We start from the raw sequence: 15,202 nt of genomic DNA on the forward strand, positions 1-15,202 counted from the left end.
GACAGTAGAGTGTATTTTGACATATTACACATACATGGAGAATAACTTCCCATTCTTGTGGTTGTATATGATGTGGAATTTCACTGGTCATGTGTTCATATATGAACATAGGAAAGTGATGACTGTCTAATTCATTCTACTGCCTTTCCAGTCCTCTCTCCCCTCCCTCCCACCCACTAATCATGGCCCTCCTCCCACCCCTGCCTACTGTGAGTCAGCATCTGCATATCAGAGAGAACACTAGGCCTTTGGTTTGGGGGTATTGGCTTTTTTCAATTAGCATGATAGCCTCCAGTTCCATCCATCAAATCAGATAGGATAAGAGAAATATGAAATCCATTCTGTTTATTAATCTCAGGTTTGAATATTCTGTAACACCTAATTTTTCATATAATCTGTTATTCCTGGCAATTAATATTTTATAGTGACTTGGTCATACACTGGTATGAGCAATTTGGTATGTGCATTTGACAAGCTTCCTCTGGGCCACAGAGAGTCCCATCTGAACAGTCAGGTCAGGAGCTGCCTAGGAACGCACCTGCCTATAGGGGACCAGCCAGACTGTACAGGACCTAAGAAGGAAGAAGTAGTGGTTCCAAAGGGAGTCTTTAAATTGTCCATCTTGCCATAAAGGGACATATTGGGACTGGCCAGTGGTTGCAAGGGCACAGAGGATTACCTTTAAGAATCTTAACACAGAGCCAGGCAGATGAATGGAAGAGCAGGGAATGGAAGAGCCAGAGGCTTCCCAGAAGCTCAGGAGACTGGGGCAGGAAGATGTCGAGTTCAAAGCCAGCCTCAGCAAAAGCGAGGCACTAACCAAGTCAGTGAGACCACATCTCTAAATAAAATACAAACTAGGGCTGAAAATGTGTCTCAGTGGTTATGTGCCCCTGATTTCAAGCACCAGTACCCATAAAGAAGAAGAAGAAGTAGGAGGAGGAGGAGGAGGAAGTCATCAATACAGAGATGTCCTCTGCTGAGACAGGGTCCTCCTCTTTCTCTTTTCAAATCTGCACTTGACCTGTCTTCAGTGCTTTTGTGCTGGGTAAACCAGAGGCTTCGAGGAGATGTGAGAAGATGTCCCCTGTGTGCAGAATGGGAGGCTGCACTTCCTAGACAAATTATGACCCCAGATCTCTACCACTAAAAGGTTCTGGAAGCCTTTCTGAAGGACTTAGAGTGAGAGTGATTCCTGCCTAAAGCAAGTGGGTTGTAGATCTTCCTATAGCCAGCATCAAAGGTGTAAGTGACCATGTGTTATGTGGCCACATTTGGTCAAATGCTTAACTGCTGTTTTGAGAAAACATGAACTAGGTACTACGAAACAGAGATCATTATTGTGACGCTTCCAAAGAAGCTTCTGAGGATCTGTTTACCCTTGATGTCTGAAATACTCCAAATGTGAGGCAGATGAATGGAAGAGCAGGGAAATTCCAGACACCTTCAACTGTTTATGTAGGAGAATCAGCATAAGGTGGAGACTGAGGTAAGGTCCAGCTTGGAAGACCCCAGGCTTCAGGACGGCTAAAGAGCCAGGACTTTAAAACACTAAGGTGTGCATCTGGAAACACTCTTGCTATTTCTGGAGCTCCCTAAGACATGTTGTTTACGTGGAATGCAAGAGGCATCCTCCTTCTTGATCCACAGAATAAAGCAAGGCCTTCTGGAAACCATCCAGAGATGGCTCTGCCCTGAGTTATTTTATTTGCTCCTGGTCACTTGACAGGTCTTCTCCTCTTTAATACTTTGGTGATGAATTGAGTACCTCAAAGTTAGTTGAGGATGGAGAGTTTGTAACTAATTGTTGCCTGTTTTCTCAGCAGGAGAACCTCACCCAAAACTTTAAGGCATAAAGGGAAAATTTTTAATATTCTGTTCCATATAAATATATTCACAGGTTAAAAAGTGTTTTTCAGTTTGTGTTATGACTTCTTACTCGGGTAATATGAGTTCCTCTCTGTGTCATACACACTAGAACACCCAGCTTTGGTCTCAGGTTCTCTGTTGTCAAATGGAGACCAAATCCTGGGATGGACTGTCTGTGGTTAAGAACAAGAGGAAATTTGTTAATATTGTTTTTTTGTGCTTTTTCATATATAGAAGAAATAGAACAAGAGAAAGGTAAGTGACATTTATTTTTGACCTATGCAGTAGTTTGACATATACACAATTGATCTTTGTGATTGTTGCAACAAAACCAAAATCCATTAGCAATTCCTTTAATCACCTAAAAATAATGTTTGGGGACAATTAAACCAATATCGTGGTAATTTGAAAGGTCCGTATTGAGCATTCATAGAAGGTAGACAGTCCTGGCAGGGATGCGGGAAGGCGTGGTGTGGGGCTTCAGCCCTTCCACCTCCCTCGCGCCCCCCAGTGATGACGAATGACTCCTCCCACAGCAGGAGGAGTGAGCCCATGGGTCCTGCTGAGGAGGGGCCAGCCAGGCCAAGTTGCTGAAGAGCAGGGACTGGGAGTGAGAGGCGGTGGTGAGGAAGGAGAGCGCTGGCTGCACTGCTGTCCAGAGTGAGCCAGCGGGTGGCCTGGTCAGAGGAGAGGGACATCAGCCCTGGGACTCTCTTTCCCAAGCCCAGGCAGAGCCAAGCCCAGGCGGCCAGCACGCAGATCTCGTTCCAGGAGAGAATGTTACCTGAACGCTGGCCAAGAATTGAGAGGCCGAACGGATCTGCGCTCAGGTGGTGCTGCGCATGTCACATTTTCTTGAGGGCAGAGAATGCATTATACGGTTAGGTGGGAGGTTTTCTGGAAGAAAGCTAAGAAGGAATCCACTCAGAGACGCTCCAATAAGCAAACAGCCTAAAAGTCAGCCGATTATTTGGTATTCAGTATTTGGTATTAAAATTCACAAATCAGATTTCTTCCTGAGCCATTATACAAATCTAACAGTGCCTGATCTATTGAATAAAAACTGTTTCATTGAAGGAAATAAAATCTGTGTGATTTCTGTGGTTCCTTTTAATTTATTCATCCATTCATTAATGTTGGTTCATATAGGAGATAAATAAGTGGTGATTAGACTTTAATGTGTATTAATGGGATCTGAAATCAGACTGACCTGTTTAAAATTATTTCAGTTCTTAAGATTTCCAAGATCTTGCAGTTTTTTAATCTCACTCAGCCGCATTTTTCATTTGCAATTTACCTATGATAATGCTATTGAGGTGATAATATCATTCACACTCAAGATTAAAATTTTGCATATTTAAATACCTGAACACATATTACAGATAATGTTATTCTTACTACTACCAGAATCATAGCTATTAATTTCCAGAAAAAGCATGATTCTATCTGCTTTACCAAATTCTGAGATCCCATGAAATCAAAATGAATCTATGGCATCTATTTAATCCTCACACAATTATTTCTGTGAAATAATAAATTAGCTTAAAAATTAGTTTAAATAATCATGTAGGCAACAATGTATCCTGGGCCTGAATATTCTCCTCTCACATGCTCACTGCTCTTTCACTGACAGAGCTGGTCTACGGCCCAATATATTCATAAAGTATTTCACTACATTGAGCCTCCCATGACCAGGAATTGTTGACCTGTGCATGGTGATAATGAGTTAAGGGTCATCAGTTAGGTGAATTTGCATTTTCACCCATGTCAGCTAATTTTTTTTCCACTTGTTTGTTTTTCAGCTGCACTCCTGGAGAAATGTGGTAAGTTTTAGTTAGCCATTGCATACTGAAACCCACCATTCTGTTTTAGGAAGATAAATCTCTTGATGTGCTCATGAATATGATGATTTCACCATTATCCAGGAAACGGTCGCGGAAAGGCTGAATTCATGAACCTGGGAGAAGTAGGAATCTAGTCCTTAAATTATGTTGGGTTCTAGAGAGAGAGAGTTTCTTCTTTGTCCACTCCAGTATCCATTGCCCCAAGTCTCTGTAACACTGTTTTGCTCTCCCAAGTCCACACTCCATCCAAATGCAGCCTACCACTGCACACACACACAGCCAAGTGCCCTGCCATTGCTCATCCTAGAGCCACAGAATGGTCATTGTCTCTGGAGGGACTGGGCCTGCTCCACTGCACACAGTGCCACTGCCAAGACTCACAGCCCCACTAGAGGAGACAAGCCATAGGGTCCCAAATGGAAGGGGCTCTGCCTGTTCCTAGGGACTCCGAGCCTCAAAACTTACCAAAAATATCCTGCTTCAGCGTGAGACGGCTGTGTGGGTGCCATGCCCAGGGGTGAGGAACCTGCTCCTGGGCTTGTGCCGCGGCCTGTCGACTCTCCCAAAGGGGGGCTCTCCATGCTGCCAACACATAGAGATTTGTGTGAAAGCAAAGAAGCAAGAACAGCATGGTGGGACTGTTTCAAAGCATCCCACGCTGCTGCCTCCCCTTAGGCACCAGACGAAATGCCACCAGGTTTGCCAGGAGGTGTTGTTCACAATGGTATTTGCAAAGTTGTCCCTGCTTCATCTGACTTTGGAGGGAACTCAGAGGCAGATTCTCTGCCTAGCAAAATCTTCTTCCATAAGGTAAGCTACTAAGTACAGCAGTGCTTCAAATGAGCCTGTGCAAAGAAACCCCTCATTGGATTTAGGATGACTTCAGACACATCCTGTTCTTTAAGCCTTTATTTATTTGTTTGTTTATGTTTCCAATAATTGTGACCAACTCATTCATACAGGGTAAATCAAATGTGGTTTTAATTTAAAATAAAATCAATTGCATTTTTTGGTTTGGGTACCAAGGACTGAACCCAGGGATGCCTAACCACTGAGCCACATCCCCAGTCTTTTCTTTATGGTTTATTTTAAGACAGGCTCTCACCAAGTTTCTTGGGGCCTCCCTAAGTTTCTGAGCCTGGCTTTGAACTTGCTATCCTCTTGCCTCTCCCTCCAAAACCACTGGGATAACAGGTGTGCACCACTGTGCCAGGCTCAAATGCATTTTTAAAAGAATGCAAACAAACTGCCCTTGTATAAGGAAAAGAAAAGCATCATGCATGGAAGAAGAAAAGCTCATAACTATAGTTTATGTTACTTAAATTGGTCATATTGTATTAATCTATTTTATGCTCCTATAATAGAATACCAGAGACTGGTATTTCATATGTACCTTGATTTATTTAAAGCACAGATTTACTTCTTACAATGGCCCAAGGTCATGGCACCAGCATCCTGTGAGGGCCAACTTGCTGCATCATTTCATGGTGGAAGGTGGAAAGGCAGAAGATTTCATGTGCAGCATAGAGAGGGGAAGGTGCCTCGCCCACTCCTTTATCAGGAACTCCCAAGAGAACCAGCCCACACCATGATCATGGCACTAACTCCTTCATGAGGACGGTTCTCCCATTACAGAATTGCCTAGTAATAGTTCTGTCTTCCAACACAGCTGCATAGCAGATTATTTCTTCCACATGCACTTCCAGGGACATTCAGACCACAGCTTTCCATGGTGAAAATTTCTGGTCCCCAACATCTATGTCATTCTCCCATGCAAAATACATTTATTCTGTCTCAATATCCTCAAAGTCCTAATTTTTTCTATCACCAAAGGAAAAGTCTAAGGACCAGAGTCTCATCTGAATCAGACACAGGGAAGAAGACTCCAGGTGTGAGTCACATGGGGACAATTCTTCTCCAGCCCAGAGCCTGTGAAATCAGCAAGGTTCATGATTCCAAATATAAGGAAAGACATGGGACAGGTATACTTTTTTCCAGTTATTATATAAGAGGGAAAAAGGAACAAAGGAGTAACAGATACCAAGCCTAAAACTTCACTGATAAAATAATATCTAGCTGGGCACAGTGGTGCACACCTGTAATCCTAGCAGCTCAGGAGGCTGAGAAAGGAGGGTTGTGAGTTCAAAGTCAGCCTCAGCAACTTAGCAAGGCATTATGCAACTCAGTGAGACCGTGACTAGAAATAAAATAGAAAATAGGGCTGGTAATGTGGCTCTGTGTTTGATTGCCCCTGACTTCAATTTCTGGTACCAAATAATAATAATAATAATAATAACAACAACAACAACATTAAGATTTAAAGCTGGAAGATAACATAATTTCTACTGCAGATTGATGGAGCACATTGATGGGCTTCCTCATGCCATTATCTTCATGTGTCTATTATTGTGCTTTGATTTTCTCTGTCCTACCTCTACCCTGGCTTCTCCTTCCTTCTATTCCCCCTCCAGAATACTTCCTCTTCTACTTTCAGTTCATCTTTTTACATATAAGGCATTAAGGTCTTTTTTTCTCCACATACTCACCACAATGTTTTGCTCTGTCTCGATCACAGCCATTCTAACTGGGGTGAGATGGTTTCTCATGGTGGTATTGACCTGCAGTTACTCCTTGTGGCTAATGATATTGAATGGTTTTTTATTTTGTTTTTTTGTTTTAAAAAACTTGAAAAGGAACTTTGATCATCTACTCTGGAAAGATGCGGGGACCCATGTCCTTAGCCCTGTCTTCAGGGCTGACAAGGACTTTGAAGATTTACAGAAAGGGGACTGAGGTCCAGTGTGAGGAGCTTACACAGCTGGAGGCTTTGCACAGCTGCCAATGCAGGAGGTGTTGGTCAGGTGTGCCCTGCCCATCCTTATCTCAGGCTGGTCCCACAGGGCCTTGTCCAATAAGGAAGTTGCTGTTGCCTGAGCTGGGGAAGCTGAGGTGGACTCTACTCTTCACATGAGGTCCATCCATCATCCCTTTTTCCTGGAATCCAGGGTGACTTTGGAGTAAAGAAGGTTGGTGTAAAATGCAAGCAGAGAGGCCGAGTCTTTAGTCCCCCTTTTAGCCCCCCACAGACATTTACAGGACAAAGTGAAGAATCTTAAGTCCTTGTCACCATCTTTCCTGTCCTCTGCCCATTCTCAGTCCTGAGGGACTGGAGTGTTGGCCAGTCTGGTCAGCAGGTTCCTTGTCCCAGTGCTAAACTTGTCTTTAAACAATAGCTGGAACATAAAAGCAAAAAGGATCAGAAGTTAAGCCTGAAAGTAGAAGCACCATGATAAATTATAAAGCGGAATATAAGTGAGCCAAAGTCTGAAGTTACCAGTTAAATAAGTCATGCAGGGCTTCTCTCTCCTTTTAGATGGTTCCACAAATATGGGCTACTAAAAATATATAGTTGGGATCATATTTTCTTGTCTTTGTCTAAATACAGGGCCCCTGTCCAAGCTATTTGCTCCACCTTCTCTGTGCAGGAGTCTGGTGGAAGGGCTTTGGTGCCAGGCAACCGTCCGTGAGAACCCCTTCTCCGTGACTTGGGGGCTTTACTTAACTTCTGCTAGAGCTTCCACAATTGCACATAGCATCACATTAAAAGGCTTCTGTCTTCCTCTCAAGTCTCCCTGCATCCCTGTTGTCCCACTTCTCATTCATCCTCTTGTTATTACATTGTTGAACTTCCCTGATGAGTGTTCAAGACCAAGTAGGTGACGCCTGTGCTGACCCCTCTCCTTCTACTGCTCAGTAAGCTGAGACTTTTCAGGCCTACTCTTAGAAACTTTTGAGAAGCCTCTTGGCCCCTTCAGTCTCTTCCTCTACTAGTTGTGTCATCTGACAGAATGGGTCAAAGTCTTGCTGACCACATGGGGCTTGCCTTGAACTGTTAAGGACATTTCCCTCCCCAAAGACACTCCTCTGCAAAATGTTTGCAGATGGCTTCCTGGCCTCCAGGGTCCTCTTGGTCCCCCTAACTGATAGGGTAGGTGACTCACTCAAGTGGCGAGGCCCTTAGAGAGGGTCCTGGCTGACCTTGTAAAGCAAGACCAAAAATATTTGTTATTTTTCTTAGCCTTTATAATCTCACAGATGAGAAATATAGATAATCTTTACTTGTGTGTCTGCTTTGATCAAAATAAGAAAAAAAATTAAATCCATAATAGAAAAGACTAGGCCACTAGTCATTATTTACAAAAATAAATAATATTCAGGCATTAAACTATGCTTGTTACTTTCATGGAAAATATGAAATAAAGTTTAAAATGAATAGAAAAGATGATGAAGTAGCATTATTGGATGGTCTTTTTTGCTGTTATGAATTAAAATATAATATATAAGTAAAAAGATATTTTAACATTTTGTATCTAACTATTGAAAATGTAATAGAATTGATTCTCTCTCTCTCTCTCTCTCTCTCTCTCTCTCTCTCTCTCTCTCTCTCTTCCCTCCCTCTCCCTCTCCCTCTCTCCCTTTTTCTCTCTAATAATATGAATACATACTAAATAAAAATAATTGCCATGAAGAGCAATGAACCAGTGCATGGCAGTTTCTGACACTAGATCTAAGGAGCAGATTCAGTGACCTCCAGGGCGGACAAGCTCTGGCTCTCTGTGTGCCTCGCATGTGTTCTGGGCAGCCAGCCCATGCAGTCCTGAGCCCAGAGATGCCCTGTGTGGTCTCAGGCAGCCAGTTCCTTCTATCCCTGAGCCCAGAGATATGTTCCACATATCCAGTAATGCCACACAAGTCATATAAAATTAAAGCTAAGGATCAAATGTCTCAGAATTTTGTAAATTAATATCTTTCTACCTGTTTTATTTGTTTTAGATAAAATTAACAAAGAGCTTGGTAAGTCCTGTGTCTCTATCATAAGGTAAATTATAAATGTGTCCTGTGACCACTTAGAACACTTACCTCTTCCTATTTACTGTTGCAGAAGAAAGAAAATTCCTTGGAGAACAGGGTAAGTGAAGCCAGGATTCCCAATTGATGTGCCATGTGCCATTACCTACAACAGCCCTGTCCTTCCCTGTCACCCAGTTAACCCTGAACATCTTCATCAATTGCAGGTCTGAATAAAATCCGAAAATTTGCAGGTAAGTGCAAAGTGATTTACTCTGTGGGGAAGACTGACTTTGTGCTTGCAATGTCATCTGCAGTTCCAGCAGTCCCCCTGTGAAAAAAGAGAAGTGTTTTCCCTCCCCATCTCTAGCACACATTTGAACTGTCAACATAATCTGATTCTGGGCTTACGTTCTTTCCAATAAGCACCAATTTGCTGACTAGGAAAGGTTTCGTTTTAGAAAAGACCACAGTGCAGTAGCTGTGCAAACAGGGGTAACATGGTGTCACCTGATCTGAAATAACTTTCTAGGTAAGTGAGAAATCAGTCCTCTCTCTGTCCTGACCTCAGCAATTCCACAGCCACAAGACTGTCTAGATCAAGCAGACTGGTGAGACGGGCTGGTTTCCTTTTCTCTCTTCTCCTAAAGTCTCAGAGCTCTCATGCCTCTCAGGTTCCCCTGATCAACCTGCACAAACACCACCATTTCTCCTTGTAGAAAAGAGAAGGTGGAGAGGGCCGCCTCTGTGGATCCAGTCCCTGCCACCCCCACCGTGGGTACCCTCTCATCTGTTCGACTGTCAACCCTCCACAAGGAGCTGCCTCTGAACATGCCTTCTCAACTCTCTCCCTTGCCCTCCACTTTGTCCAGAGGCCCCGTTCCTGAAGACAGGCTCTGGTGGGGCCTCCCTCCCTCAGAGTGCTGCCTTTCTGGCTGGGTCCTCTGCCTGCTGATATGCTGCTGTCCACCGCCCACCTCCCGCTGCTTGGGCCCTCAGGCACGCTCTGTCTCTCTGCTCTGCATGTAAGGGCCTCCACAGCCATCTCTATCCCTTTGAATCCACCCAGGTGGGTGGGGTAGACCTTGCTTAAATATTGAAGAAATATCCTGAGATCTGTACTGTCGTTATCTATGTCAAGGCCCTAACCATGGTCGTCCCAACCTATCACCAGTTCCTTTGGAACCTGTGATGAAACACCTCACGTCTGTTGTAGAGATGAAATAGTTCAGGGATAGTTCACACTGAGTCAGAACCGTTTTGTGTTTGGTTGTGGAATGGCCTCATGGGAAATAGCATACGGATCCTGTCCTTACTTATGGAAAGAACCTCAAGTGTGACCTGTTTTTGCCTTGTCTTACAATCTGGATGGTTCTAGTGGAAATCCTACCATTAATTCTCCTTCCTTCTGCAGAAGACATAATACTGGATAAAGACACTGCTCACCCTTACCTTGCCGTGTCACCTGATGGAAAGTGTGTGAAATCCGTGACCAAAAAGCAGGACGTGCCGGACAAACCTGAGCGATTTGATACAATGCCAGCGGTGCTGGGTCGGAACCGTTTCTCCAGTGGCAGCCACTACTGGGAGGTGGAAGTAGCAGGGAACAGCAAGTGGACCGTCGGGATCTGTGTGGAGTCAGTGAACCGCAAAGGACAGTACATCTCTGCTAAGACCCAGAGCGGGTTCTGGACCCTGTGCCTGAAAGATGGCACGTACAAGGCCCTCTCCGTCTCCCACCACGTTCTCCAGGTCACAGGACCCCTCCTGAGGGTGGGCATTTTTCTGCAGTATAAGGAAGGGTTGATCTCGTTCTACAATGTGACTGAATGTACCATTCTCCACACTTTCAAAAGTGAGTTCACTGAGCCCCTGAGGCCGTACTTCTACCCCGAGCCTGCTGGTGAGAAAAGTACAAATGGCCTTACCATTGTCAAGGTGCCAGCTGCAGACCCCGCTGTCCCTCTCTAGAGCGTAGTGGTTATGTCCTCATGGGTCATAATGACAGTCTGGGTTGCCATTCCCAGAACAGAGAGCTGCAAGCCACAAGAAGCCAGGCTCCCTGCAGACATTTGGGAAGACTCAGGATGCCTTCAGGTGCTCCGGCTGCTGTCCCTCTCCCCCTCAATGAATGTGCTTCCTTCCATCCCCTTCCCTGCAGAAAGACAAAGCTCTGCCATCCTTCTTAGACTCTGAAAGTGCTTCAAGACTGTCCTTGGTAGGTCACTGTCACATTGCCTAATGTGCTTTACCAGCTGACGGACTGTTTCTGTATGAGCAGGAAGTGGTGAGGTTTCCCAAGCAAGAGACCGACTGTCGTTCACTGTAACAATCGTCACTTTTCTTGAGCAAATACAGCACTGAACGCCACAGAATGGAGTAGAATTGAATTGCCCAGAAGGACACATGCTCTCCAGGCATTTCTGTGCAGCTCTGTGTGTAATCCCAGGGCCTTTAGGTCACATGATCATGCACTCAGATGCAGGCCATGATGTCTGCCTCCAGCCGAAACCCTTCAGCATCTGCTGTGTTTGTTGCCTGTCATAAAAGACACAAAGCCTTGCTCACAGAAGAACTAGAAATAACAGAAAATGAGTTTAGAACAACTCAAACTTGCACACTTTGTTGACTGAAGAATCCATTTGAAGAAACATTTGGTTATTTCTCATAATGTTAAATGTGTTAAATTATTACTATAATCAGTAATTTCACTGCTGGGTGTTATTCTAGAGCAATAGACACTATGAACCAAAGATCTTCAAGAATGTTCTTAGCAGCTATATTACAAACAACTGAAAACTAGAAATTAATGTCCTACATGAGAATCTGTAAGTAAACTTAAATCCATTCATAGCCCAAAATAGTGTTTGGAACTGAAAAAAAAAATGAGAGACTAAAATATGCAATATGTAGATGATTCCCAGATATATTTTGCTAATCAAAAAAAGGCAGACAGAAAAAAAAGTGCACATCTCCATCTGTATAAAGTTCTTCAGCAGGTAAAATAAATATCTTGTAAAAAAATAAGTAGATGGTTTTGGAGGTGACTGAGTGGGAAGGGGCAGAACTTGAGTTTCTTCGTTTCACTGTGTTTTCACTGTTTTCAGTGTGGTCAGAAGTGATCCTTGCTCCTGTTATTTGTACCCTTGCATAGATCTTCCTCAATGAGTAACAGCCATGCTCCCAGAATCCAGTGCAGTCAGTGTTAAGTAGCATCCCAAGTCACATCCTGCAGTGGACAGCAGGTGTCCTCTTGGCCTGCTGGATAACTCACTGTGAAACATGATAGCGCCAGGCCGTGAGGGCATTCAAGCAGTTCTGTGGAGAGGCCCGTGGAGGGAATTTTAGGCCTCCTGCTCATATCCATGTGGATGAACCAATTTGAAGTGGACAGTCTGGCCCCTGTAAAACCAGCAGCAACTAGAACTTCACAAGAGATTAAGAGCCACAGCTACTCAACCATCCTCAAATTCCTGAAATACAGAAATGACAAAAATCTTGTATGAGAAACTCTCTCTGTTAATGGACTAAACTTTAGGATGATTTATAATTCTGCAATCTATACAACTACTAATTGAAGAAAAATGAATTTTAAATTATAATAAAGAATCCTTTTAGCAGGTTTGCTTTGCAGTGTCATGGCTTAGCCCATTTACACACACACACACACACATACACACACATATAAACATATATACATATATATTTAAGGCTTACTTTAATGCCTTTACTTTAAATAAAAATGAATAAATAAGAATGAAGCAAAATGGCAACTGAAACTCCAAGCCGAACAGATATCCATTATTTTGGTCAGTTTTTCATCACTGTAAGCAAAAGACCTGAGAACAATGTAAAGGAGAAAAAGTTTATGTGGCTCTCATGGGTTTCAGAGGTTCGGTCCATGTTCAGAGGACTCCGTAGGTCTGGGCCTGTGGAGAGGTAAGCGTCATGGCAGATGGGAACAGCAGAGGAAATCAGCTCAGGACATGACAGCCTGGAAGCAGGTGCACGTGCGCGTGTGCACACTCACACACACACACACACACATACAGTGCTTCCCACCAGGGCTGAAGTATAGATCCACTGCTTAGGTGAGGCTCTCTAACCTAATCATTCCAACTCTGAACGTTCTTGCATTGTATCACACATGAGTTTTGGGAGAACACCACATATTCAACCCATAACATTCATGCACCAAACTATCTTCAAAAGAGCTAAAAAGAAAACAAGTGAGAGAAGGTGGTGCTCTTTTTTAGTATAACAGAAATACTTCTTGAAGTGGGCAGGAAGGAACGAGTTGCCCAAGTCACCCACCCTAACTCCTAGAAGCCCAGCATGGGGAGAGTTGCCTCCCCTTTCAGGGAGGAAGAGAGAATAAAGTTTGGGGCTTAGACATGAAACCCAGGCCCAGGCCCACTACAGTAACACCCTGTATAGGCAAGGCTCCACCCCTTCTGACAGGCCATTCCCATGGACTTAGCCTGGAACTTCACTAGGCCAGGCAGCTGAAGGCCTGCACTCCTCCACCAACCTCAGAGGCTGACCTGGGAGCAAGACTCCACTCAGTGATCAGCTAGGCATGAAAGACAGCAAAAGCTTTGTCTAAGATTCTAGTGCCAGCCCTGTCTCAGTGAGACAAAGCACAGAAGGCCCTGTAAACAGGCCACAGTGCAGATGGAGCCTCTAGACCCATTTAAGACCAAGATCTACTGTTATCGTTTAGCTATGAGCTATCTCCAGAAAGGTCATGTGTCAGAAGATGCAAGAAAGTTTGGAGGAGAGATGATAGGGTTATGAGGGTCTTAACCTAATCAGTGCATTAATCCTCTTGAATGGATTAACTGGGTGGTGACTATAGGCAGGAAGGTGTGGCTGGAGGAGGAAGGTCACTGCCTTTGGGGTTTATATTTTGTCTCTGCTTCCTGAAACCCATGTTCTGGCTTGCTTTCCTGTGACACTCTTCTGCCCTGATGTTCTGCTCATCTTGCATACAGAGCAATGGAGCTGGCTGTCTATGGACCGAGACCTCTGAAACTGTAAGGGTCAAACTTTCCTCCTCTAAAAAGTTCTTGTCAGGTCTTTTGGTCACAGCAGCCAAAGAGCACATGCCACTTGAGCACTACTGGCACAGACTTGTTAGGGTCTGTAAACAAGTCAGGATGGCACCTGGCATATTGCCAGAGGGAGTAGTTTGTGAAGTAACGCCTGCGAGCCATTGAGTGTGGAGATTCCTTATTGATTGACTGCTGTATCTAGTTTATGTTAATTAAGATAAGCTGTGTGGAATGTATAAATACCTCTGTGGTCCTACAATTAACGGCTCCCATTCCTGCTGTATCAATCTACACAAGTTGCTCATCACCCCACCCCCACCCCCGGTTATTTTGCTGCAGTCGGACTGCGGCACAGACTCACAGTTCAGTGTGCATTGCTCCCAGCCTCAGAGGGGGCCCAGGTCATACCACCTCCTCCTAAGTCTGTGCAGGCCTCTGTGGCTGGGAGACTTGGCATATCCCAGTTAAGCACCAGTTTAGATGGCCGAGGCCAACCTTGGGCAATGCAGATCTCAACAGATAACTGCTCAGACATAGGACTCTAGAGTCACTCTGGCACAAGGTGGGAACTGTGGGATGGACTCGTGTGTGAGCCTGCACCACATCAGCTTCAGTGTGGGCTTCACCACACTCCTGAGACTTCACAAGTCATTGCCAATCTGAGAGGCAGATGTGACCTAGCTCAGCATCCGCTGGGTAGCCAAGTGACTGCCTTCACCAACATTATCCTGACCTCAGGCAGCAGGTGGGAGAAGACCCATCTTCTGGGTAACAGGAAAGTGTGGTAAGTGCAAGACTTTGCCCTGGAACTCAGTGTTGCCCAGGTGAAAACTAATACTGGGGAGGTCCTAAGTGCCTCCACACCCAGGCTTGCCTATCAATGGAGACTGTGGAACAGCCCCAGTTTCAGGAAAGACAGGCAACTCCAGTCTATAGACATGGTTTCAGCCAACAGCACCTGTGCTGTGTTGCTATGGTCTTGGGTCACAAGTCTGCCTCAGCAAGAGGTAGCCAATAGCAGTGTGAGGTTTCTTTTTTTTTTCCTACCCCGATGTTGTGCTGCTTTTGGTGGGCTGTGTGCAAAGAATGTAACATAGATTGACGGATTGACAGAATTGTTGGCCACAGGCTGGTATCTGTGGATGAAGCATCCGAGTCTCTCCTGGCCCCAGGGAAAGACTTGTGGATACAGACTACTCTTTCTAGGTACTTCCCTATTTCTTTTGAACAATCCACCACCAGTGTGCATTTGGGAAAACCCAGGGCTTGGATTTATCTCTACTATTGAAATAGTGGCAACAGACCAACAACAGACCACCATAAAATCTGGACCTGAGTGCCAAACAGGGCTGAAACAATGGAAGTGACTACAGTCTCAGAGAAAATAGATAGCCTGGTCAGAATTTTTATAAACAAGGCAAAATCAAAGCCAAATTAGGAGACTGAAATAAATGCCAAAATTCTTTAACACACAAACAATAAGCAAGGAATAAACATACTACTGGAGACAATCACCAAACCACAAAGGTCAGACCGTAAGAGAGACAGAGTGAGTCAGCTTTGTATTGCTGTGATCAAAACAGCTAA

At 44.4% G+C, this 15,202-nt stretch overlaps 1 long non-coding RNA gene across 1 annotated transcript; it reads right to left on the reverse strand.

Moving 5' to 3' along the window:
- Positions 1-2,120: 2,120 nt before the first annotated feature.
- Positions 2,121-5,914, reverse strand: LOC124078569 (uncharacterized). The gene is made up of 2 exons (XR_006846949.2): positions 4,179-5,914; positions 2,121-2,777 (listed from the first exon to the last, which is right to left on the reverse strand). It is a non-coding gene; the product is annotated as an uncharacterized LOC124078569 (long non-coding RNA).
- Positions 5,915-15,202: the final 9,288 nt, after the last annotated feature.

The sequence above is a fragment of the Marmota monax genome, unplaced genomic scaffold, assembly GCF_021218885.2.
Source record: "Marmota monax isolate L192 unplaced genomic scaffold, Marmota_monax_Labrador192_F-V1.1 WCK01_AAM20220418_F8-fsc01126, whole genome shotgun sequence".
NCBI lineage: Eukaryota > Metazoa > Chordata > Mammalia > Rodentia > Sciuridae > Marmota > Marmota monax.